The sequence below is a fragment of the Ailuropoda melanoleuca genome, chromosome 5 (assembly GCF_002007445.2).
Source record: "Ailuropoda melanoleuca isolate Jingjing chromosome 5, ASM200744v2, whole genome shotgun sequence".
In the NCBI taxonomy this organism is placed as follows: domain Eukaryota; kingdom Metazoa; phylum Chordata; class Mammalia; order Carnivora; family Ursidae; genus Ailuropoda; species Ailuropoda melanoleuca.
Genome location: NC_048222.1, coordinates 117,232,856 through 117,260,445, shown reverse-complemented (window position 1 = coordinate 117,260,445; position 27,590 = coordinate 117,232,856). Strand labels below are relative to the sequence as shown.

The following is a 27,590-nucleotide window of genomic DNA, read 5'->3' as shown; positions in this document are numbered from 1 at the left end:
TATTCTTCATTATTCTTCACATTCCTTTAATGTAGTTCGCAGTTTGCTATATGCACTTGCTAGAGATAGCAGAGTCACTCAAGAAATAACTGTTCAAAGAAATGAAATAATGCAATATTTACAACACATTCTATGGGAATTTATTATTGAATGCCCCCCCAAACCAAATTCGGACAAAGAAAATACTTTTATTAATCAAGCATATAATTAGTATATGACAGCCCCCAAATATGATATACAAGCTAGTTTCTCCAGCTAGTGTAATTTTTGTTGACTCAGATGTGCGGAGGGGAGAGGAGGGAGCCAGACTAAGTGCGTGGTTAGGAGCAAGGGACTTCTTGACAGAGAACAGCAACAACATCCTGCAGAGTTCAGTGAACCTGCTCTTGAAACAGAAAGAACAAAGGATAATCAATGCCTTTATTTGATATATAGCACCTCTTCCTACACTGTATTTGCTTTTCTCATCTATTTTCTTCATCAGTAATACAACTTACGCTGTCCATATCACACATAGAAAAAAGGAAGTGTGTTATTGAATAAAGCATCTGCATCGTCCCTGGAGAGCCGCAGTATAGCAGTCAGTGAGAAAGGAAGAGCAAACACAGTCAGTGGTTTTTAGAACAGTACATGATTTTAGTGTTGACATACTTGCAAAAGAAAATACAAAAATTTAACTTTTCAATTCTATACTAATATGCCCTAATATTCTGAAGCTTTGGTACCCTATATATTATCTGGGTATTATGTATTTATTATATTATGTCGTATAACATCTCACAAGTACATGTATTTGCCTAGTGTTTTTGTGTGTTGTGAAATTAGCATTTGCTTGTTAATTTTAGTAGTTTACCTGTAGATTCTTTGGATTTTTCTAGGTACACCATGGTGTAGCTACAAATGATGGTTTTATTTCTTTCCATTTTTTATACATTTTGGTATTATTGTTACTGGCGTTATTATAATTTTACTGTATTGCAACGGACTAGGTTTCTCTGTAAAAAGCCACATAGAAGTGGTGATAGCAGGCATTCTTTCAGAAGAAGCTATTTTAATATTTTACTATCATATGTATGGTACCTTGATATGGTCTATAGATTTTTTCATAGGAAAAAATCTTTTTAAAGGAAATTTCCATTTGATTTCCAATTTGATAAGAAATGTGAGGTTCTTTCAACATGAATTGATGTTGAACTGCATTCACTGCTTTCCCATATATTGAGATGAACATATGCTTTTATATTTCTTCATTCTTTAAGCTGGTGAATTACACTGCTACCCAATCTTATATTTCTGGAATAAACCCAATACTTCGTAATATATTTTCCTTTTTTATACTGCTTCAATGTATTTGCAAATATTTTAAGTAGAATTTCTTCATCTATGAGTGAGATGGTTCTGTGTGTGTGTGAGTGTGTGTGTGTGTGTGTGTGTACTGCATAACTATTTAGATTTTTTTTTTCTTGTGGCAGTTTTGATAAATGTTTCTACTACATTATTTAGGTTTATAACCACCCTCTTATTTTTCTTTTCCTCAGGACTCAAATTTCTTCTAGTATTGGTATGTAGTTAACAACTAGTATTTCTTTCTTTTTTCTTTCTTTCTTCTTTCTTTCTTTCTTTCTTTCTTTTTTTCTTCTTTCTCTCCCTTTCTTTCTTTCTTTCTTTTTTTCTTTCCTTTTCTTTTTCTTCTTTCCTTTCCTTCCTTCTTTCCTTCCTTCCTTCCTTCCTTCCTTCCTTCCTTCCTTCTTCCTTCTTTCCCTCCTTCCTTCCTTCTGAATAGGCTTTATTTCACTGTTACTTTTAAAGAGTATACTTACTGCATATAGATACATCTAGGTTGGCGATTTTTTAGCACTTTGAAACTATCATTTCTTTCTCTTCTGTTCTTCCTTGCTGGTTGCTATTGTTGACAACTTCCATTATATCATGCAGCTCATTTCAAGGTAATGGTCTTTCTCATGAAATGGCTTATAAAACTGTTATTGACTTTCAATAGTGATATCATGATGTGCCTAGGTATGGTCTTCTTTTATTTTTCCTGTTTGGCATTTATCAGATTTCTTCAATCTGTGGCTTGGAGCTTTTCATTAGTTTTATAAAAAATATCAGCCATAATCTCTTCAGATATCACTTCTCTCCCCTGCTTCTAGCATTCTCTCCCCTGCTTCTAGCAATTCATATATATAATTTTTCATTATAGCCCATATGTCTTTTAATATCTTTTATTGCATTATGCCTTTTCATCTCTCCTTATTTCAGCCTGTATATTTTCTTCTGACCCACCTCTCAGTCCATTGAAGATTCCTCTTTTCTTTTTTACTGTCAAAAATAGCTATTGAGTTCTATATCTTAGCTTATTTTATTGTTTAGCACTAGACTTACCATGTTGTTCTTTTTATACTTTCTAGTTCTCTAGAAAATTCTACAATCTTATCTTTTACTTCATTGATTGTTAACAATAATTATTCTAATGTTCATGGCTGATAAACCCCTTATGTAGATTCCTGTGAGTCTGTTTCTTTTGATATTTTATCTCTTGCTTTTTTATCAGGTTTTGTCTTCTAGGCCTGATGATTTTGATTAAATTCTAGAAACTGCATATAAACAATCTTGAAGATAACTTGAGGTTCTGGAAAATGTGAACTTACTTCCCAACATTGTAAACTAACAATAATAAATCTAATGAAAGAATAGAGTGTTTTCTTTAAATTCAGATAGACTGTGGAACAAGTGAGAACACAGTAGGTTAGGTTTTGATTACTTGAATCAGAGATAACATTCAGGCTCTAATTCATCCTCTGAATTAAAATTGACTATTGGTAGGAAAAAGGTAAATGGTATTATTATAGTATTCAGTATTAGAATATGTGAACTATAGTTATTTCAATAAGTGATAAATATCAAATTATGAACAAGTTCTAAAAATACCAACACTCAAATAAAGATAAGCCTATGTGAAACTTAAGAAAACAACAAAAACAAGAACAAAATAACTGTAATAACATTTGAATTGACAATGGTTATTAAAATTATTATTTTAAGCTATGATTATTTTTATATTTGCTTTCCTTTTACCATTTTAATCCACAGAAGCTTCTAAATTTATCTTAATTAAAGCTGATTGTATGCTTCTGTGCTTTCAAAATAAAAAGAGAATATGGTTATAAAGGAATAGAATCCTCTCTTGAGACCAGCAATTCTCAAAAGCTTTGCTGATATCTCTCTTTTCTATTGACAAGCCACAAATAAACTTCATGGAAGATGCCAGTCATTTCTTTAGCTTTTATAAATAAATGAAAGGCAATTTTACAATCTTATTTTTAGACTAGAGGCTATTTAATAAAAACCTAATTAATGAATTGTTTAAAGTAACCACAATAATACTTATAAATTAAAACTAACACATTACATAGAAATATTATAGCCAAAAAATCTTAGCAATATCACAAACACCTAGTACACTCAAGAAAATGCAGGTAATTGTAATTCACTCAGTTTACAGGATGGTATTTATCAGGGCATGACTTGAATTTGCATTAATTGGTCATCATGTTCAATGTAATATTCTTACTTTCAGTTATATTATAATAATGAGATTAGTTCATTCTATAGTATATAATTATGAATAATTATATCAAAGAAACTTTAAAAATGTTTAGAGATGTTAATTAAAATTGATGATATATCTTGAGAAACTTTAAAATAATGTTAGTAATCTTAGTAAAACATGGAATTTACTCTTCTCAAACAGTCCTTGCAAATCCTAATAATCCTACCACACCCACCCCATATGGGGAGATTATTATAGCTTTTAACAAGTTGGTATATACATTTTTAGATTTTCTTGCCTTGTCACTAATATAGGTAGCCATGTATTGAAAAAAACTTTGTTTTCCACTAAATAACATTCTATACACATTGTCCAGTTATTTGCCTATTTGATCTTTTTTTTTTTATCTTTGTGCTTACAACTTGCTTAGTTGTAAGAATTACCTGGAATATTTTGCTTTCTTTGGCCTTATTTTTCACCAATAAATGTATGGAGTGCTTACTGACACTTATGCAGTCAATGAAAGATCAAAGGTCCTTCCATTCAAATAATTTGATAATTTGAGAAGTGAGAGAGGCTGAAATATAAAAGTGTGTGCGCGTGTGTGTGTGCGCGTGTGTGTGTGTCTGATGGTGAATTGTGTTAAATGAAAAATACAACTGTATGGTGATTAACATAATATAATAAAATAAAATTAATTATTAAAAAAAAAAAAAATACAGCAAGTAAGGCAGGTAGCTGGAGAGGGAGTGCTGAAAGTGGGACTGTAGCAGGAGGGGTAGTGTTTATCTACTGTTAATTTACAATAAGGTGAAAAGGGAAGGCATCATTTAAAATTTGAAATGTGAGCAAAGCCTGAAAGATGTGAAAGAGAGTCATTATCTGATGGAAGAAGAGAATTACAGATAGAATTACAATTGTGCCAAGGTCCTGAGGCATCAGCATGCCAGGCATCTTTGACCTAGAACAAGATTTCCACTATGCCCAAGCAGAGTCACGTGAGGAATAGAACGAGATGTGGGGAACGGCTCATTGGAGAGACACTGGCTTTTAGACTAAGAAAGTCTGAGAGCTGTAGAAAGGTTTTAAGTAGAAAACTGATATAATTTGATTTAAATTTTAACAGAATTACTCTGGCTGCCTAGGGAGAATAGGTTTTAGGTGAGCTAGGTCAGAAAGAGGAAAACAGAAGGTGTTTTAATAATAGAGTTGGAAGATAGGTGTTGGTTTGGATATGGAAGTACTGTAACTGGGTAGAAATAGTCAGATATGGGACAGGTGCTTTTGAAGCATAGCCGAATTTGCTACCCAATAATTCCACTTTCATATAAGGATTTTTTTCAGCTGAAAGCAATTGAGAAGCAGATACAGGAAAAGCTTTCCGCCCTTCCCCTGTTCGCCTAAAAGCAGAAGGTAAGTTTGCAAATGTGTCTCTCACCTCTCTACCAGGAAGGAAAAAATTTGATAACCAGAGACAACTTTAGATCCTTATCAGCCCAAAGATGGCATCAGAGGAATCTTTATCACAAACTTGACTAACTAGACTTTATCTGCCATTAGTTTCCCCAACACATTTACCTTCTCTGTGTGCAGCCCTTGGAAGCTTAAAACTGTCTTCTTTTTCCTGTCATTTCTTTACAAATGTATTTTTGGTGTGTTAAGGATTCTATGTAAGCCTTAGTTCTAAGCTGCCTCTTGAGTGACTCATCCCTGAAGTTTCTCCACTTAAATAGAAGATACATATGTTAATAAAATTTTCTTTTACTGTTTTTTGTCTGTTTTTTACAGAGCCCCTGCTGATAACCTGAGATAGTAGAGGAAACATGTTTTCCTCTCCACACTTTTCAGATAGGTAAATTATTGCTGGATGGGATTTAGGGCATGGAAGAAAGAGGACCTCAGCATTATTTCAAGTTTGTGACCTCATGAACTGAAGGAGGCGGATATCAATACCTGAGACGGGGAAGAATGCTGCAGAAGCAGGTTGGTGGGGTGAGCAGGAAGATTATTTGGAATCCAATTTAAAATATCAAATAAGAAATTGGTTGCATAAGTCTGAGATTTCTAGGAGATGTACTAGCTACGGACACAATTTAGAAGTTCTCAGCACGGAATTTAAAACCATCTCTGCAACTGGATAAGATCACTAAGTAAACAGAAATTAAAAGTGATTGGGGAATATTATTTGCAAATGTGTCCCCGATTCTTTACTCTCCTTCAATCCATGCCCTTTCTAATGTGACTTTATAGTCCCTTCCCACAAGAGGTGACATCTATTCATACCCTTTTGATTGTAGGCCAGCCTTGTGACATGATTTGGCCAAAAGACTCCAATGGAAGTATCGAGCCAGCCCTCTAGACACTTTATGTACTTCTGATTTCTCTTTTGAAAGATGGTCATTTTCATATGAACAAGCCCAGGTTAGTCTGCTGGATGCTAAGAATATACATGGTTCAATCACCTCTATTGTCCAGGCCAACAAGCCTACCAGCCTCCAGAAGTGTAACGGGGCTATTCAGATCAGTTGCCCACCAAACAGCACACCAGCTGAACACCTATGTATAAGAGAGCATTAAAATAAACAGAACCTGTCCCAGAACCACTTGAAAGACATATAGAATCCTGAGCAATATCACATACTTACTTATTTTAAACCACTGACTTTTGGGGCAGCTCATTATTTCACAATAATTACAAAAACCAAGGAAAGAATCCAGTTGGTAAGGGATTAGGGAGTGAAAAATGAACCAAACAAAGAAAACTAAGAGAGTAGCCAGCAGGATTGGAAAAAATCCAGGTATTCATAGTATCATTGGACCTGGAAAAAAAAAAGTACTCAAAAGAAACAGAATTATCAACTCTGTCAAGTACTGCTAAATCAAGTAAGATTTGGGAGTTGATCATTCGATTGAGTAATATAGAGAATATTATTGACCTAATTTCAAAGATGCTTCCTTAACCATGTTGACAGGATGAGAACAAGGTGAATTTGATGAAGGACAATGAAAACTACTATACGAATTTAATTATAAATTACAAAATTATGAAATTCTACGTGGTCTCATTTTGGCTAAATATGTATGTTTTCTAGTAAAACAACGTATAATCCTTATTATAAGATATTAAACCTTCAAACATTTCTACCCTTCATACATACAAACATAAATAAAACAATAAAATTCAAGCATTATCCTTGTTGTATAAACCATTATATATGTGACTTAACATTGCGCATGTCTTTCATTAAAACTGAATGACAGACTTATGATTGCACACCAGCATGTAAACAGCATTCCAGACACAAATGTGGAAGACGTTTTTTTAAACAGAGTATTTTTAAGGGCATAAAAGCTTTCTTTAGTTATTTTGGCCTATTAGTTACATTTAAAATAGAACTTCTATGTATTAAAGATAATTTTCTGGGCCAATATAAACAGCGTGTACTAAAATTTGACATTAAGAGTAAATCATTGGTGTTTACTTATTAATAGGCTTTATTTCTCTGCAAGTGAGATGGGTGGGTTATTTAGGTAGTTTCTGCTTTGTTTCATTTTGTTTTATTATTTTTATTATTTTTTTTAGTGATATTTGCTGGACCTCACGTAAGATTAAGAGAGGGAATCATACATCACAGCTTGATCCCTTTGCTGTCCAGGAAGCCATGCTTACCGCCTCTGCTCTCTGGGTTACCTCCCTCTGGAATAGCGAACATGATACTGTGAGTCTCTCACTCAGTATGGAACATAGGTTTGCAGACAGAACACTGAGGCGCTCCTAGTAACCTTTGTGCATCCAGGCCCAACAGCGGTCAGAGAGAAACAATTACAGCCCCTTCAAAGTGATTAAAAGCAGTTCTGTGCAGAGGGAAAGAATCATCCTAATTGTGCCCTGGGGAAGAACTGTTTCAGAGGGATACTTACGACTGCTTTGAAGAAAAAGTAACTACTCTGGCCCTTTCAACAGGCTTCACTAAGTAGAAATGCACAAGCTCTCACAGACTCCTGGGAGACAATAAACTGAATACCTAGTATAAGCATTGATTTCTTAATCTCATGAGGTAAACTCCTGCAGAATATGATGCAAACACAAGCCATGTGATTTCAACTGAGGGACCCCATTGCATTAAAACTCAATTAGACCAGTGTCGATAAGCCTCAAGAAATGAATGTCCTTCCAAAGAAAGCAAGAGTTTAATTTATAATTCTGCCTAAAGGTTTCTCTGCTAAAAATAATCAAATAGAATAGATCTAATGTTTTCTGTTTAATTTAAAATAACATCAAACAAATATAATAACTGACCAGTGGTGATTTTATATTTTGAAAGCATACACTTATATTTATTTTCTCAAAGCTATAGGGAAACATAAAATATGTCACCCAGTTGTATTCTGGTGACTGAAAAGAAAGGCATATATAACTTAGTGCCTAGCGATGAATTAAAAACTATGAGAAGCATTTGTGTAAATAGATTTTATGTTCTAAATTTCCTCTATTAGTGATAGTTTCTATTCTGACCTAGATCTTTACTTAAAATACATACTTAAATGTTGTTTTGTTCCAAGTTCAGGTACTAACAGGGATTATACCTATTACTTAAGTGTAATAGCAAGAGTCAAACTGATTTAATTCAAGAATGCTCATTTGTATCAACACCTTGAATCAATAATATTTTAAATGCTCTGTAAATTATATTTTTTCTCAGTTTATTAAAAATTCATTACAGACATGCTAATTGTGCACCATTGCTGATATACACCACTGCTGATTTTGAAAAAAATAAAATATAATTACTATTGTTAGGGACATTGAGAATGCTATATCAGTCTTGTCTTTAAAAAGGAAAAAATTTGTATGTTGCAATTCTTTTGTTTTACATTTTACAAAGTAATAGTCTTAAAATAGAAATTGCTTCTAGTTTAATCTTACGATAAAAAAACATTCATGCGTATTACAAATACAGACTTTAGGAAAATACTGAAACATAATTTTAAAGTAATGTGTAAGGGTTTTTTTCTTATTATTTTAATTGATTAGAGACAAATGAAAAGTATCAATGAAGAAGATTAAAATAAGTTACAAGAGGATATGTATATACATGAATATTTAAATGAACAATTAAGACATGACTACTGTAATTTATAAATACCTATTTCGTGTTAGCACTTAGCATGATCTTTTTACTACTTTTCTAAAAGATTAAACAGTACTGCATGTTTTAGTACATATATAAAAAATCCTGTGTTTTTATGGAATTATAAAACACAAGAACAGAATATTTGTTTTCAGCATTCTCTATTGACTATGCAAGATCTTTTATTTAAGTTTATTTCTCAGCAAGTGCTAACAGAATAATACGATGGGAAACAGAATATGTGACTTTTTTTTCCCTTAAATTTGTACTAGCTGTTGAGTGGTATTGGAAGACTACCATATGGTGTAAAATAAAGATCTCATTTCAGTGTGCTACAATATGTTGCATTCAAACCATAAGGAAAGAAAATTTTGATATAAAGGTCATAAAATTGCTGGAATATTCCACACTGAAAAAGAAGTTATTACTGCCTAAGTCATCTCATCAATATAATGATATACATTTCAATATGTGTGCTAAATAAAATAAATCTAAAATATTTTTAAAAGATGCCTTCTTTATGCAAAAATAATAATAATAATAATAATAAACCAAGTAGTGTGGCAAACTGAATATTTAAGTCTCAAAGAGAAATATTTAAAAGCTTGGGTTCATTCACGCATTCAGGAGAATTTATTGATTACCTACAATATAGTAACCACCAGGCAGAAAGATGTACAAACTCAGAATCAGTTCTCCAGGGGCTTATAATCTACTAATGGTAGCGGTAGACATATAATCAAATAACCATAAAAATGCAGTATGTTCTATTTTTAGTAGATATTTGAAAATGATGTTCTGTGGGCCTGGAGAAGAAAGCACTTAACTCTGCATAATAATTCAAGGAAGACTTCCCAGAGGAACTATCATTTCAGCTAAAAGTTTTGTTTCCATTATTCAAACCTCCGAAAGTGCTAAATCTATATGTCCAAAAGTTTAATAATAATAATAAAAAGAGTAATTTCACAGTTTCTATTCCTATGTCCCCACAATACAATGCTACAGAGCAGCCAGAATGATCTTTTCAAAACGTCATTCAAAACAAGACATTCTTTTTCCTAAAAAGTCTTCAGTCACCACTCATCTCTTTCCACTCTTCTCTTTAGTTAGTCTCTTCTCTAGGTAGTAATCTTGTGAGAAAAGACTTTCCTGATCACTCTATGAAAAATTTCATCTCTTAACCTATTGGGGTATAATAGATAAATATATATATATATATATATATATATATTAGTCTCTGCACCAGTTCTTGGCCCAGAGCTCCTAAAACCTTTGGAAGCTCCTGAGTGATAGGAGTATCGTTGGCATGAGATGGTGGAAACCCCTACATTGCTTCAGGCTGGAGGGCTAGTCTCCAGAAAGACTAAGCCATGATTAGAGGGCTGGAACTTTCAGCTTCAACCCAACCTACTGAGAAGGCACAGAGGTTGAGTTCAATACCAATGGCCAGTGATTTAATCAAGCGTGCCTACACAATGAGACCGCCATATAAACCCCTAAACATCAAGGTTCAGAGAGTTTCTGTGTTGGTGAACACATCGAGTGTGCTAAGAGGTTGGTGTGCCCACAGAGAGCACAGAAGCTCTGGGCCACCTGCCACCACTCCAACTTTGCCCTGTGCTTCTCTTTCATTTGGCAGTCCTGAGTTGTATTCTTTAAAAGCCAGTGAATGTAAGTAAAGTTTTTTTTTTTCTGAGTTCTATAAGTTGTGGTAGCAAATTATTGAACCCCTGATGTATATAGCCAGTTGCTCAAAAATACTGGTGACCTACAACTTATGACTCACATCTAAAGTAGGGGCAGTCTTGTGGAACCAAGCCATCCATCTGTGGGATCTGCTCTAATTCAGGATGGCTAGCGTCAGAATTTATTAAACTGCTCTACAGCACTCTACCTAAAATTATAGTAAAAGTACTTTGTCTCCCACAGATGCATAATGACAAGTGACATTTCTGTTTTGTTCACTTTGCAAATATTAATCATGCAATAACATTTATAAATTAATATATAAATAAATCTGGGACTGGACTACCATATTGATACTTCTTTTATCACTGGTCAGATGGGATATAATTAATATATCAAAAAACAAGCATATGTTTGTAAGACTGCATGAGTCTTATGAAGACATATTACCAAATGAAGGGAGATAAATGAAATATTTTGTAAACCAATTAACAGTGAACCAAAACTGACACGGAAATCAAACTAGAAGAGTAAAATATCTTCAAGTTACATTGTATGTTCCTAAAAACCTGTTCTTTTCATTCTTAGTTTTATAAAGTTCATTCCTTGCCCTGAAATAAAAATGATGTGGCTTCCCCCCTTGTTTGCTTATAAGCTGTAAGATCCAAGTATCCCAGCAGGTTTTAGTTGCAAATACTAAAAGAGTAAATTCCCCTCACATGGTTTTTGAATTATCCATATGAGGGTAATCAAACAAACCAGCTAGGGAAATCAAAGGGATCAGCTGGAGACTTCCTTTTGCTACAACTAAACAGACCAGTTCAAACAGTATGCTTCTGCGAAATGTCATTTTGCAAAACTGGTTTTATCCTCCTGAAAATTAGACTCTCATCCCTTATGAAATGGTACACATTTAAAAAGTATTAAGACAATTTGCTCTATGTATAAGGTATATTTAAATGTGTTAACTAGAGCGTTTGTAAAGTATCTCTCCAGTACCATTTTTGTTTGTGGCCTCTGCAGTAGACCAAAACCTAACAGTAGCAAACTTTGATTTAAATTCTTAATTTCCTTGGTGAACTTTTTTATGTTGTTCTGACCAACTACAGAGACTTTTAACAGAAAATATCCAACTTAAGTAACAAAATCTAAGACTGTAATACTTTCACATATGTATCTTGCGCATTTTCTTACGCAGATAATTCATGAAGTCTTTAGTTAAAAACAGTATATTGTAGGAGAGGAAAAATAATTTTCCTTCTACTCTTCTAGGTGTCATGGCTGAGACTCCCTGTAATAAAAGATAGACTAACAAGAAAAAAACAATCAAATTTCATTACATGTATATCTCATGCATACATGGGAGATACCCAGGAAAGCCGAGTAAAACTTCCTGAATAATGTAGAAGATACTATTTTTAAAAATTTTCTGGGATTCCAATGATGCATGAAACAAACTGTGCCCCTGAATGGCTCAAGTGAAGCACTTTAGGCCTAAACACATTACGCATATGCAGAATTGCTAGAAACTGTGTGACCGCTACTTTGTGGTACTGTATTGACATACAGCACTAAAGACAAAATAAGCTAGTTAAGATCTCATATCCTGTGAGAAATTCAGTCTAGTAAGAAGCTAAAGTTTGACAACAGAAAACATGGACAAGTAAGTGGCTCAATAGGGCCTCAAAAATATTCCCTGGTATTGATAACTTCAGGACCTGTCATAATTTGGCAAAAGCCAATGAAATCTAGTAAGAAACATATTTTTGTGAAAGGTTGTTATTTAGTTTCAACTCTTTATATATGGTCATATTGAGTTTTTAGACCATTATAAATCTACTTGCAAATTTCGTGTGCAAGTAAAAGAGTTGTGTGCTTAAAAGAAACTCATTGAATTTAATGACTCAATTTAAATTTCCATGTGGACTTACTAGAAAAAAATTATTGTGAAATGAAAAAAATATAATCCAAGAGTTAAGTTAAAAAATTGCCAACATATAATCGATGTATTTTCTATTGGTTATGCTATAGTAACTACGTTCCATGTTCTCTTGTTGCCTTGATGTGGTTCTTATTATTCTATACAATGTGTGTTTTTTTAAGTGAAGCACCATCTGGTTTTCACGACTTGATAATATGTGTAATAATATACTATTTCACTCTCTTCTTCCTAATGAGTTTCCAGCTGAACTTCATCCAAACTTTCATGATAGCTGTAGTATATTCTGTACTTTCCTGCTCAATACAATATTATATTTAATAGTACTATCATGTCTTGCAGTTTTGTGACATAAAAAATACTTATACAGTATGTAAGCTATTTCCCTTTCATTATGCTATTGCTTTTAGTATAACTTTAAAAACAAACATTGAAATTTTGCAGGGAGGTTATCTTAATTGAACATAAAATTTGCAGGTTTCAGTTGAAATGAGAAAATTTATTTGGCATTTAACTCTCTAGAATATCATATCAATTTAGTAAAGTGATAGTACTAATTACTTTCATAACTGTTCTGATTACTATTGCCACATAACAAGACATCTAAAAATTTCTAACATAAAACAACCATTTTATTATGCACATAAATTCTGTGGGTCTGGAATTTATTCAAGGAACCAAAGAAATACCTGTTTCCTCTCCATTATATTGGGAGCCTCAGCTGGGAGTACAGGAAATCTGAAAAGATCTGGAGTCTGCTTCATTCACATGCTCAGTGGCCAGGCTGGCATAACACAAAGATGCACTCAGCTAGAATTCTCAGCAAGAGAATCTATACAAGACTTTGCCATGTGTCTTGGACCCCTCATGGGATTTCACTGCGTAGTCAAACATCTTACATGGCAGCTGAGGGACTAAACATGACTGTTACCACGGTCAAATGAGAGTTGCATAGTATCTTATGACACAGCCTCACAAGTCACATGGTAAACTCCTGCCATACCCTGTTGCTTGACAGTTATAAGTTCATGCATACATGAAGGCAGGAGACATAGACACTGCCTTTCAATGATAGGAGTGTCAAAGTATTGGAAGCCAATTTAAAAAAAAAAACAAAACTGCACAATTTCTAAGGCAGAGACTGCTGGGAAGATGGCGGAGTAGGAGGACCCTGGGCTCACCTCTTGCCTCGTGGCTGCCTAGAGAACACTCACATCGGCATAAATAACCCAGAAAGCAACTGGAAAGCTGGCAGAATGGACTCCCCACAGCCTGATATAGACAAGAGGCCACAGCAAAGCAGATCCACCCCCTCTGACCGCCTCTTGGCAAGATCCCATCAAAGCAGTGCCACGAGCCTGCCAGTGTGCAAGCAGCCCAGACGGGGGTCAGCACCACTCCAAAGTGCGTCCTGCTCCGGGGAGAGAGGATGACAAACACACACCAGTCTGACTGCGGCCCCAGCAGTGGGCTGGGGCAGGCAGCTGGTCTGACTGCAGGGTCCACACACCAACAATAGCTTCTCAAGGACAACACATGGAAAGTGCCTGCACTTTGGTGCTGCTTCATCCCTGGCAAACACCTGGTCTGACTCAACTCAAGGCAAGGCAGCCTCAGACTGGCTCACTACACCACAGGCATCAGAGTCTGCCCACAACAGGGAGAGAGCCATCGCAGGCTGGACAGAAGGCCAACATAACTCCTCCACAACAGTAGGAAACCGCCGTGGTGACACACACAGGAGACACCCCTGAAGCACCATTTTCTGGTGAAAAGGAGACATTGCACTGCAGGACCTCTTCCTCATAAAGCCACTACTTTGAGGTGCAGGAGACATCAGCTGACTTCCCTAACACATAGAAACAGGCACAACAAGAGACAAAATGAGGAGACAGAGGAATATGTCCCAAATGAAAGAGCAGAGCAAAATCAGAGCAAGAGACCTAAACAAAATGGAGATGAGTAATATGTCTGATAGTTAATTTAAAGTAATGCTCATAAATATACTCTGTAGAACTGAGAAAGGAGTTTAGGACCTCCATGAGACCCTCCGCCCACAGATAGGAGATGTAAAAAAGAACCAATTAAAGATATTGGACTCACTAAATGGAGATAAAAGTAAGCCACCTGCAATAAATAGCAAATGAGAGAGGGTAGAAGAATGGATCAGCCACCTGGAGGACAGAGTAATAGAAAGTAATCAAGCTGAGCAGACGAGACGGGAAAACATACCCAAGATGAGAATAGAGCCAGGGAACTCAGCAACCCTGTCAAGCATAACAGTCGCATGATAGGGATCCCAGAAGGAGGAGAGAGAGAAAAGGGGGCAGAAGATTTGTCTGAAGAAATAATAGCTGAAAACTTCCTGAGTCTGGGGAAGGAAAGAGAAATCCAGCTCCAGGAGGCACAGAGAGCCCCCAACAAAACCAACCCAAAGAGGTCTGCACCAAGAGACAAATAAGACGGCAAAGTAAATCAGTAGTGATAAAGACAGAATTTTAAAAGCAGCAATAGAAAGGAATGCAGTGACATGCAGAGAAACCCCATACAACTGTCAGTGGGTTTTTCAGCAGAAACTTTTCAGGCCAGAAGAAAGCGACATGATAAAGTCCAAGTTTTAAAGGGAAAAAATCTACAGCCAAGTATAGTCTATCCAGCAAGGCTTTCATTTAGAATAGAAGGAGAGATAGAGTTTCCCAGAAAAACAAAAGTTAGAAGCAAAACCAGCTACGTTCCTATAACACACAATGCCATAGGCCTGTGGGACAGAGTAATAGAAAGTAATCAAGCTGAGCAGACAAGAGGGGGAAAAAATATGCAAAACGAGAAGTCACAGTCCAGCCACCCTCCTGCCCGAGTCAGCCTGCATGGCCTGCCACCTGCTCAACGCAAGTCAACATGCCTTCACCTCAGATTGACAAGGGCTCAAACTGACACTTTCCCCTCGAATTCCAGCCCCTGTGTTCAAGTTTGTGCACAAAAGTAGGCATAATTATAACAGCAGAATGAAGTAATCCAAACAGTGACACTATACTTCTGTGGAATATATAATGGATAAAAGGAGTGTGCTAGGCTGAGAACATCTCCAACAAGCGCATCAAAGAACAATACATACAGCATGATTCTGGCTGGTAAAAGAAACAAACCCAGGAAAAATAAAACAAGATGAAATCAGAGTGGGAGACAAACCATAAGAGACTCTTAATCATAGGAAACAAACTGAGGGTTGCTGGGGGGTGGTAACTGGGTGATGGGCATTTAAGGAGAGAGCACGTGATATAATGAGCAATGGGTTTTATAGTCAACTGATGAGTCCCTAAACTCTACCTTCGAAACTAAAAATACACTAGATGTTAATCAATTGAATTTAAATAAAAAAGGAACCCCCCAAAAAATAAAGTTTAAAAATTAAAAAACACACAATTTCTAAACAGAATTGTTATAGATATTACCATCACATGTTTTGAAAAACTGTCCAAATTATTAGAACATTTTGAATTGATATAGAATCTCAAATCATAAAATGCTTGACATGTGAGAAAGCTAAAGACAAGAAAAGAAAAAATTACTCATCTTTGGAGAAACTATCTGTGGCTGGAGAAAGAACCATTCAAAAACATTAAAGATAAATAAATGGCACACATGCAGGGCCAGAAACTCTGCCTGTTCCCACGCTCCACGTTGGAAAACCTCATAATTCAAGGAAGCTTAGGCAGAGCACTTAGAAGAATCTTGTTTCAGTAACAGGGAACAATTAGCCCATATTAAGCACTGTCGTTACGTTGCCTAACAAAATCTTTAAAAGCAAGACCTGAAATGGCCAAACTGTTTCCAAGTAGCTTAATTGCATGTCAGAACAAAACTTCAGAATACAGGAATACGAAAATATCCAGCACAAACAAGGCAAAATGTATAATCATTAGATCCCAATAAAAAATCACCAGACACTTAAAGGTATAGGAAAATATGATCCATAATGAGGAGGAAAGTTGACCAATTAGAACTGAGCCATAACTGGCACAGATATTAGAATTAGCTGGCATGGGCATTAAAACAGATGTTAGATTGCATTTCATGTGTTCAAAACTTAGAGCAATGTTAAGATGTCAAAAAAGATTCAAATTGAAATTCTTGACATGAAAAACCATAATAGCTGAAGTGAAAAATACACTGCATGGGATTAAAGACAAATTAAATATTGCAGGAGGAAAAAGGAAGAGTAAGTTTGAAATAAAACAAATGGGCAGTATCCATTATTGATTATTAATTATATTTGTCTCTCTTGTGAAATTACAAATAAAAATATTAGATGTTTACAGGACCACACAAAGAAATGAAGAAATTAGTCTCATTCTCGAAACATCAAATGGATGTCAGCTACAATAGATAAGGAAAATGTCCATTACAAACACACACACACACATACACGATATGTATACATTTTGGGTTAAGCCACATAGTAGTTTATGAGTTCCAAAAGTTACCAGCTTATTCGCATCGCAGTATTATTCATATTATTCTTAGAAATTGTTGACATTCTCCTAGAAACCTCATCTGAAGTTATGCAATTTACTCTGCAAATTTCACAGAGAAAAATTTATTCATGCAGTATATTTTACTTTAAACTTATGATTTTGGATAATGTTTCTGCTATAACATAACAGCTATCAAAACCTATTTCAGTTATAATGCATATTAGTAAAAGAAAAGTTTTACTCTGTAAAATTCCATATAGTTTCAAAATTGTTACTAACTAGAAATAAGGCAGATACATGACACTATGCTTACAGGGTAATAAAGTAGAGCACACAATACTGACATCAAATTGTCATCTTGTACAAGTCCTTTTTTAATCTCCTGAAATGCATGTTTTTGATCTGAGAAAAAAGAGGTAGTGCATACACATGTACAAATAAACAACAAGGGATTCCATACTAATAGCCACGTATATCAAACCAAAGTCTTGAAAATTGAAAAATTAGGAACCAGTAATAATGTTCATTCATTTAGTTTATTTGTTCAAACGTTTAGTTTAAAGAGTGAAAATTATGTATTAGGCATGGTGATGTTTTCTAAGAAGCAATAAAGGGGAAGATCATCTTTGTACCTAAATAGTTCTTAAACAATTGAAACTAATTACAATACAGTGCACATATGCACAGCATCCTGTATTGGGAGGAAGCATTCAAGAATAGAGTTCAGAGACAAGAGAACAGATTAACTTCAGCTTAACGAAGGAGTAGTAGATAAGGGTTTATAAAACATTAAAGAGTAGACGACTTAGTTAAAAGTTCTGAAATGTGATCATATTGTGCTGAGGAATAGAAAATTGCTTAGTAAAGTTAAAGCTTATGGATAAAATGGCAGTGGGAGCTAAATATAGTCATAGTGGGCATTTGTGGTCACCTCTAAAGAAAAATGTAGACCTTTCCTTTGTAACCCATAATTCTGCTCTCCATGTATATCATTTAATTTTGTTGCCACATCTATATTTTCAGCAAATTCCATTTATATTGTGATCCACTAAAATCCATAGGTCATGCTGGGCACATGGTGATTTATTTCCCCAATGTTTTAGACTCCCAGTGAAGGAGTGAATCTGCAAACTACTTCATATTTCCCAGTTTAGTGAAATTCCATTAACATACATATCCTATATATAGTATTAAGGAATAAAATATTCAACAAAATAAGTGTCCATATTTTAATAAATGGATACACTATACATATCGCTCTCTAATAAAGTCATGGCCAACCCATTGTTTAAATTCCAAAATATTACAAATCATGAAAAAGAAAATTTCATATAAGATTTTCTATTTCTCATCTTCCTTACATATCTAGACATCCTAAACAAGCAGAAATATAGCCATTAAATCTATCTGTAAAATCAGTTTTGATCCTGATTTCTTTTTTTTTTTTTAAGATTTTCTTTATTTATTCATCAGAGAGAGAGCATGCACAGGCAGAGGGAGCAGCAGCCAAAGAGAGAAGCAGGCTCCCCACTGAGCAAGGAGCCTGATAAGGGGCTTGATCCCAGGCCGAAGGCAGCTGTTCAACCAACTGAGCCACCCAGGCGCCCCCGATTTCATCTTTGAATGTGTGTTCATCTGTTATCTGTACATTGGGCTTTCAATGAGACTGAACTTTATTTAGATAAAGATTGTATTATATGAGCTATAAATAATTGCATTATAAACAAAAGTTGACACAGGAAAAGTTCTCTGACAGGAAAACAGTATCAAATTTAACCTGATACAGTGCATTAACATATTGGGAAGAAATATATTATGCACAAAGATTAGTCAACCTTGCAGACATAGATGTAACAGCTACTGATAAAAAAGTTCTTAACCATCCACACAAATACAAATACTTTCCATAATAAATGAGCACAAATCAATAGAATTTGAGTATTTCAATCCCTCCTTCAGAAATGGATATGTCCTGGTCTGATGTTGTTAAAATATTCACTCATCTAACTCCTCTTATCTGATTCAATGCTCAATAAGTAATATTCTAATTTAAAATAATTCTCATGCATATCTGCGTAAAGATAGGTGTGTGTGTGTGTGTGTGTGTGTGTGTGTATGTGTATGTGTGTGTGTGTGAGAGAGAGAGAGAGAGAGAGATAGGACTGGTCATGTATGTGACCATAAGTGTTCTGGTCCACTGCACAGTTTTATTTACCTAGCTATAATAGTAAACTGGAATTCTTATTGTATTTAGTAAAGGATATGGTTAATATGCCCTTTCCCTGAGAAAGAGCTCATTGTTCTATCTGCAAATAAAATGAAGTTCTCAGGCATAAAAAACACCCTTGAATCTTGGTAGGTGCATCATAATAATATTAACCTCTAATTCTCTCGGGAACTAACCACCCAGCTTTCTTTGGCAACAAAACTTCTAGTCATATGTCTTTTTAAATTTAAAATTCTGTAGCACTTAAAGTATTATCAAATATAATGTTTCCCTATCCCTTTGCCCACCAGTTAGGAAGTTATACCTTCCCTTTCATAATCCTCTTACCGATCACTTGTAGTTCCCCGTTATTAGTTCATGGTTATCTCACCCAATATAATTAAATGTAACACAGTCCTTTCACTGAAGTGGGGTTTTTTGGTAAATTATTTAATAAAAGGGTTTTTTATTCCAGATTTTATTCTGCCCTTATAGATGATTTGTTTGTAAAGAAAAGGATATTTGTTTCTCGGTTATTTGACCTGGCTATATCCTTGCTACCTTCTCTAGTTTTTATAACTAAAGCAATGTAATGGCATTTTTAAAAACTGGAGGGACAGATTATAGGAGAATATAATCAGATTTTACATGAGAACCTAGCTTTGCAATTATAAGAAATTGTCAGTGCCAGTAAATGCAACACACTGCCATCAACATTCCTTATTATTTTGTCCTACTCTAATTTTTGTATAGATGTTCACACATATGAGTACAAAGCAATTCATATAATCTTATTTGCAAAAGCAAAAAAAGAAAAAGAAAGAAAGTTAAAGCAGTCAAATCGTGATGGTGTACCCATGGGATAAGATATTACCATCTATTAATACAAATGAAGTGTACCTAAAACGGAAAGATTCGAGCACAGGAGAGATGTTAAAAAGCATATTGCTAAATAACGTATTTAAGATATGTAATAGAAGGATATTGGTCTGTTCATATATGTTTTACTAGAAACAAATAAAATAAAAAAGAATTATGATCATGCCTGTTTATTTATTGTATTCATCTACACAATGATGCCATTGCTAATAGCAACCCCATATCTTCATTTTAAAATTTAATTCAAAATGTCCTACACTGGCTATTGGGGCTTTCCTTGTACCTATAAAAAATTATTATGACTTCTTCAATCCTAATCAAATCCTAATGAAATGAAGAATGTTTTGTTTTACCAGAATAATGAAGAAAAGAACAATAATATGATGTCCTTAGAGAGTTTGTCACAATGGAAACCACTTTCTGTTGCTATTTACTTGAACCGCGCCTTTTGTGTCAGAGAAATCACTTTATATATTACCTAGAAAAATGAAGGAACAGAGTCAATATGCCTCCGAAATACCTCTTGCTATTAAATGATATTTATTTTGAAGGTTGGATCATTTAAAATAATGCTTAAAATTGTAGACAGTCAGAAGATTCAAGCTCTATTGTCACTGAAGGCTACTAAAACGAACTAACATCAGCTTCCAAAAAGTTGAGGTTTTTTTCTCTAATAACTAAAATCAGCATAGAATAATGCTCTCATTGTTAGAATTCAAGGTCAAATAGCAACTGTCCTGAAATTTTATGTCTTCTATATAGTTTTGAAGGCATTAACCTCCTAACATAAACTCTTTCTTTCCTCTAATTACTTCTTTTCAACATTCCATAAAGTTTCATGGAAGATACACTGATATCAATTATTAAAGTTCATATAATTGTGTTCAATATTTCATTATAATTATAATAAGCTCAACATTTTTTAAATTTGAAAGCTATAAATGGAAAGTTTAATTACTAGGATATTTAAAATTGGACACATTGCTTCATCATCTCCCAACATAATTATTAAATTTATCAGAATATTTATCCTATAATGCATCTATTTGCCTTAGCCCATAAAATTTAATTTAAAAATTTTAAATAATAACATTATATATTTTAAATGATTCTGTAAGTGTTCTTGAATCTGGAAAGAAACTAAAATAAAATATTTAAATTAGTTTTGTTGTAATTTTAATTGATGGAATTGTTTTCTGAACAATATCATAGGTGCTCAAACAAGGCTATACCTAAGATTATCTTCAAATAAACTATTTTCATAAGTAAAACTAGCCTTTTTAAAAAATATATTATTATTTATTTGACAGAAAGAGAGAGACCACAAGCAGAGAAAGGCACAGAAGGCAGGGAGAAGCAGACACCCCACTGAGCAGGGAGCCCAATGCGGGGCTCCATCCCAGGACCCTGGGATCATGATCTGAGCTGAAGGCAGATGCTTAACCGACTAAGCCACCCAGGCATCCTAGTAAAACTAGCCTCAGTGGTCTTCAGAGTACAAATGGAACTTATTAAAGTTAACTATCTTTCCTAAGAGCTTATTTTAGACTCTTAGAATGATTTGACTGTTCCAGAGAATTTGAGGAAGGTAACTGTAATGTCATTATATTCAATATTTTTATAAATATAGCTTAATAAATTGCTGAATATTTTGATAAATGGATGTCCCATTTGAAAATACCACTGATATTTCCAAAGGAAAGTCATGGTGACATCAGTGTATGCAACAAGAAAATACATTAAGTCCCTTTTAATGATCTCCATTGTCCTTTAAATTAGCTAAATACATGTGCTTCCTTATCTTACAAATATTCTATACCTTGACTTGATTTCTGCCTCCTTGCCATTTGTGATTTGGAAAAATTACATTTCCTGAATCACAATTGCTTTTTTTGTTGTTGTTAGAAAAAAAGAACATCTGTTCATATAACACTTAATAGGTTGTGCAGTTTAATTAACAAAGTATTCAAATTATATGCTTTGCAGAGCTCTTCAGTAGATTTGAAGGAATTTAAGGACAACATCTATGACCATTAAAACTGTATTCCCTTTATCTACTATATGTTGCATTATACTGTGCTGGGACAAGAAGAAGAGATAATATTTAACCTGTCATTGAGTTTACATATCTTCCTTTTACTGTCCTCTCAAGGTACATAATAGGATAAAATTTTAAGTGGTGGAAGCCAACTGCTGAACTTGGAGAATCATGTAAAACAAGGTAAAGAACAAAGCAATTAAAAATAGCATAGACTTTCATCAAAGGTTCTTATAAAATAATAATTATGTATTTATTGCATTGACGTATCATTTATTAGAATGACCGTGTTATAATCTTTACACATATTTGTTCATTTCATCCTTACCAGAATTATGTAAGAGAGGTATTATTGTTATTCCCATCTTACATATGAGTTGTGGAAAAAATAATGACTATACTCGTTACTTTTTTTTTTTTAAGATTTATTTATTTTAGAGAGAGCCATGAGTGGGAGGAGCAGAGGGAGAGGGAGAGAGAATTTCAAACAGACTCTGTATTGAGCTTGGAACCTGACATGGAGTTTGAACTCACGAACCTATAATCATGATCCTGAGACCATGATCCTGAGATCATGACCTGAGCTGAAACCAAGAGTCAGATGCTTAACTGACTGTGCCACCCAGGCACCCTATGACTATCCTATGTTCTAACTACTAGTAAGTGGTGCAGCTGAGATTATGATCCTGAGACTTGACTGCAAAACCAGGATGACTCAAATAGTAATGAATTTATTTTACTTACCATTGTATTTATTGTTTTTTGAATTTACTTTGAATTTAGATACTTTAAAAATTTATATACTTTTTGAATGTTTAATCCATTCAAGCTCAAAGTCTGAAAAATGTAGGTATTATTAAACATTTTTGTATGTAAATATATTAGGTAGTATTTTTTGAAATATAGATTATTTCACAATGATTGAATATAACATTTTAACATTGAGCATACAAGCTGAAAGAGGGGGGCGCCTGGGGAGTTCAGTTGGTTAATTGCCTACCTTCTGCTCAAGCTGTGATCCCAAGGTCCTGGGGTTGAGCCCTGAGCTAGGCTCCCTGTTAGCTGGGGAGGAGGAGCCTGCTTCTCCCTCTCCCTCTCCTGTTGCCCCTCCCCCTGCTTGTGCTCTCTATTGCTCTCTCTCTCTCATGAATAAATAAAATGTTTTTAAAAAGCTGAAAGAAGTAGTTTATTTTTGCTTTTTTTTTTTTAGATTTACTTTTTTTCAAAGATTTATTTGTTCTAGAAAGAGGAAGAGTGCACACAGGCACACATAAGTCAGGGGAGGGACAGAGGGAGAAGGAGAGAGAAAATCTCAAGCAGGCTCCTTGCTGAGCACAGAGCCCAAAACAGGGCTTGATCCCACAGCCCTGAGATCATGATCTGAGTCAAAATCAAGAACTGGACACTCAACCCACTGATCCACCCAGATACTCCTATTTCTGCTTTTTAAAAAGTTCTTAAAAAACAGATTTATTGATCTCTAAGAGTCATACCGATAAATTTTACATCTTTAAATTGTATAATTTGATAATTTTGACATATTGCCAAAATCAAGATAATGAACATATTCATCACTCCCAACAGATTAGTCCTGTTCCTATGTAATCCTTCTATACTGGCTCTGACTCACCCACGGTTTTTAGGCAAATTCTAGTCCACTTCCTGTCAATTTAGATTTGTTTGCTTTTCCTAGAATTTCATATGAATGGAACCATTTAGTATGCACTCTTTCACTGTCTGGCTTCTATCACTCAGTGTAGTGATTTTGGGATTCACCTATGTTATGTGTGTATCGTAGTTCACTCTTGTTAGTTCCGGGTAGTGTTTCACTGTATGGGTATACTAAAATCTATCCATTCACCTGTAAGGGACTTTGGTGTTATTTTAGGTTTTGGAGTGTTAAATATAAAGCTGCCATGAACATTCATGTTCAAGTCTTTGTATAGAGGTATGAGTTCATTTTTTTGGTAAATACCTAGGAAAGAAATGGCTGAAACATATGGTCAGTTTACAGCTAATTTTTAAAGAAAATGACAAAATGTTTTCCAAAATAGTTATATCATTTTACATTTCTGACAAAAGTAAGAGTTCCAATAAATGTGCAAAAAAGCTAAATTCACAAGTAGTCAGAGAATGACTATTTGATAATGACATACCACTTATAATGACGTATCACTTAACACTCATCAGAAAGGCAAAAGTTAAAATGAGCTATAACATCTATTACTGTTAGAGAATGAAGAAGGGAATACTCTCACTTAATGCTGTGGGTAATACAATGTGTTATAGTTATTTTGATGTCATCTGGCAATATGAAATTGAGAATATTAAGATTTTATACATTTAATTAAGAAATTGAAAACCTTTTACTCAGAAAAAAATGTAATGTGCAAGGACACATATACAATGATATTTATAATACCAGTGTTTACAGCACAGAGAAAGGATAAACATAGAGTCATAGGAAAATAAATCAGAGTATATCCATGCCATGGAATACCATGTAGTCATATAAAGAATCATTGATAGATATACCAGTTTACCAATTTCCATTTTGTAAAAGAAATTTGAGATGTAGAAATATAGGTAATGATGTATCATTTTTTTAAGGTAAAAAGAAAAAATAAGCCATGTATTCAGAATAATAAGTGAACATAGTATAATAGCATAAATATCAATTATTATATAAATGTTTATATAACTACATGAGCTTAAAAATATTACATAATTCTAAATACTGGATTGGCAATATTGGGAAACATGACCTAAAAAAGAAAGATACTGAATTTAAATATATGTATCATCATCAATTTATATAAAATTTAGTGTTCACATTCATAAAAGACTGTCAAAGTAAAATAAATAACTGATGAATATCTTAATTCATCTCAAACTACAGAGTTCTAGAAACCCATCATCTACCCTTCTGATACGATCCTGAACACTAAAGCACTGAGGGTATTTTCTGAGAAGCAGAAAAAAATATTAAATTACTAAACTCAACCTTCCTCAATTAACTTTGAGATCACTAGTTTTTTCAATTTTGAATACAATTGTCAAATCATTTTCAAAAATTGCAAAATTGCTTTTGCCCTTTCAAAGGATTACTTGTTCCTAATTATATCTAAACATGTTCACATGTGCCTTAAAATAGCCACTTATTACAGCAATTAAGTTAACATGCAAAAATTGTTTCTACTAATAAGAGATATTTGATTTAGATGTCTTATTAATATGCATCCAAACATCAAGCCAACAAATGGAGTTTAAATACTGGCTCTCATAATACATGTTACTAAGCATTTTTGGAAAAGACCACATTTATACTTGCATTAATTTTTGGAATGATAATGGATATTTGGCTCAAATCTATATGTAGTTTTACAACCTTTTCAAAAAGAAGTCTTTTCTTTTTTAAGATCTATACACTTGGATTAACAGAAGCAATCTAATACATGTTAGCCTAATGAAAGGGAAGTAGTGAATCAAACCACATTTACTTCAGTTCACTGTTCACAGGCTCACTCATTTGTGAAATCTAATGAAATGCTTCTGGAATGAAAGGGAGAAAGAGAGGCTGTAAAAGATTTGTGGAAAAATATGAATTAATTTTGAGACAATAAAATAGAGTTTAAGAAAGCTAATACTTCCTGTCAAAATTTTATAACAACTAATTCTACTGAATTCAGTGCATATTATTTCATAAAATTGAGCTGCATGCCCAATCAATTTGATTGACTATGTTAAAGCAAGTTTCATTGTACTAAAATTTAGAAATGGTTACTTTGGGTTACTCTTACACATGGGAAGTGGAATTATGTAGATTATAGTTCATCAATTGAGATACAGATTTTAATTAATCACTCACCTGGAAACCTAAGTATGGCTCCTGATCGTTTCATTAACCTCAAATAATATTAGCTCAATCGAGTCAATTGGAAATTTTCAGCAGCTGAAAAATGTGAATGTGAAAGAAAAAAATCATGACAATCAATTAATTACCTGCTAATTTCATGAATTCATGAATTTATGGTCATTTTAATGGGTTGTCCAAGATTTTGAGTCTAGTCCAATCTTCTATTAATATTAGTACAAGAGTAATTTTAGTTACATTATTTTATACATACACATATATGCATATATACACACAATAAACAAACACACCTTTTAGTTCTGCTAAATACTGATAAATAAATTCAGCTCAATCCAAATTATTTGTAAAACTTGGCTGGCTGTGTGTGGATTAAAAAACATACACATTTAACAAAAATATAACAAATCTATAATTAAGAATTTAGTTGAAAATCTGATAACATAAAACCATCTAAAAATCCTCTTTTTTTTCACATTATCAGTGCTGTATCTGTGTAGAAATGCAGCAGAATAATGTTTCAGAAAATTCCAGAAGTATGCAAGACACGAAAATATTCCAGAATTACTTTCTTTTTACAGAACTCAGATACCTTTATAACAAAATACACAGTACATACAAACATGTTTTACACATCTTGGGTCCTGTTTAATCTTAACAACAGATCATATACATACCTTTTTCTGATGCCTGATTTACCTGCATGAAAACATATATCTGGTACATATCTTCAAGTAAAAAAAAAATGTATGTAATTTAATCATTTAGGAGCTTCATATGAAAGTAAAATATGGTGATTTCTCAATGATTTTCACCATTCCTCTCTTCATGGACATTCAGATTATTTCCAGTTTTATTAACTCCTATGAACACAGCTGAACTAAATATCTTCACTTCTGTATCTTCTGTATTTTTCTTCTTAATCCTTTACTTTTATAGAATAGACAGCCAAGAAATGAAGGTACTGAGTCAAAAAATGGACATTGTTAAGTGTGATTGCTATTTCTAGATCACTTGTCAATAAACTGGACAGTTCATATTTCTAATGGCAATGACAGTCACCTTCTCTAAGATCCCTTCTAATACAAATTGTTGCTCTCCATTTAATATTTATTATTCTTTGTGGTAAAAAGTGGAAACTTTCTGTTACTTATATTTATCTCCACTAAATACTCTATTTGCTTTTTTGTCTCTGACCCTCTCTTTAGCTCACTTTTCACAGTGGACCTTTAGAGAGCCTTTTTTCCCCACCTCAAACCCCAACCCAGCTCCTAGGTGTTGTTATTTTGCTTAATAATTGGTACAAGTCACTGCTAGGTTTTCCCTTATAGTATACACTCAAAGCACTGCCGTTTTTTTAAATGCCTAATTGTGCTTTCATTAACATATAGTAAGATTAACGTGTGTTAAAATTTACTAATCATAATTATTTTCTCTCCCTCTTTTCCCTACCTTGATATTTCTGGTTTTGTTCCGTTTCCCGTTGGTCAAATTCGTTTTTCAACTATTTTCCTCCGACGACATATTCCATTAATACACAATCTAAAATAATTTCCTTTCCTTAAATATTTTTCTTTTGCCCTAAAAGAAAAATCACACCTTATGTGAGTATATTGGTAGCAGACTATTTTTTTCTGTCCCACTGACTTCTACCATGTATTACTACCAGTGAAAAGCCGATGTTAGTTTCATTTTCTTTCAGAGGTAATTTGCTATAATTTACTGAAGGCTGTGGATTGGATTATTGTCTTTATCCTTGGAATTCAAAGTATTCACTCTGATGCTAAAGGCATTTTTTAATTAATCCTGCC

At 33.8% G+C, this 27,590-nt stretch overlaps 1 long non-coding RNA gene across 2 annotated transcripts; it reads right to left on the bottom strand.

The window, feature by feature from the left end:
• Positions 1–27,590, bottom strand: LOC117802231. 2 transcript variants are annotated; one of them, XR_004625298.1, is made up of 3 exons: positions 27,232–27,590; positions 25,777–25,860; positions 1–89 (listed from the first exon to the last, which is right to left on the bottom strand). It is a non-coding gene; the product is annotated as an uncharacterized LOC117802231 (long non-coding RNA). The 2 variants fall into 2 exon arrangements; XR_004625299.1 differs by lacking the exon at positions 27,232–27,590 and adding an exon at positions 26,457–26,676.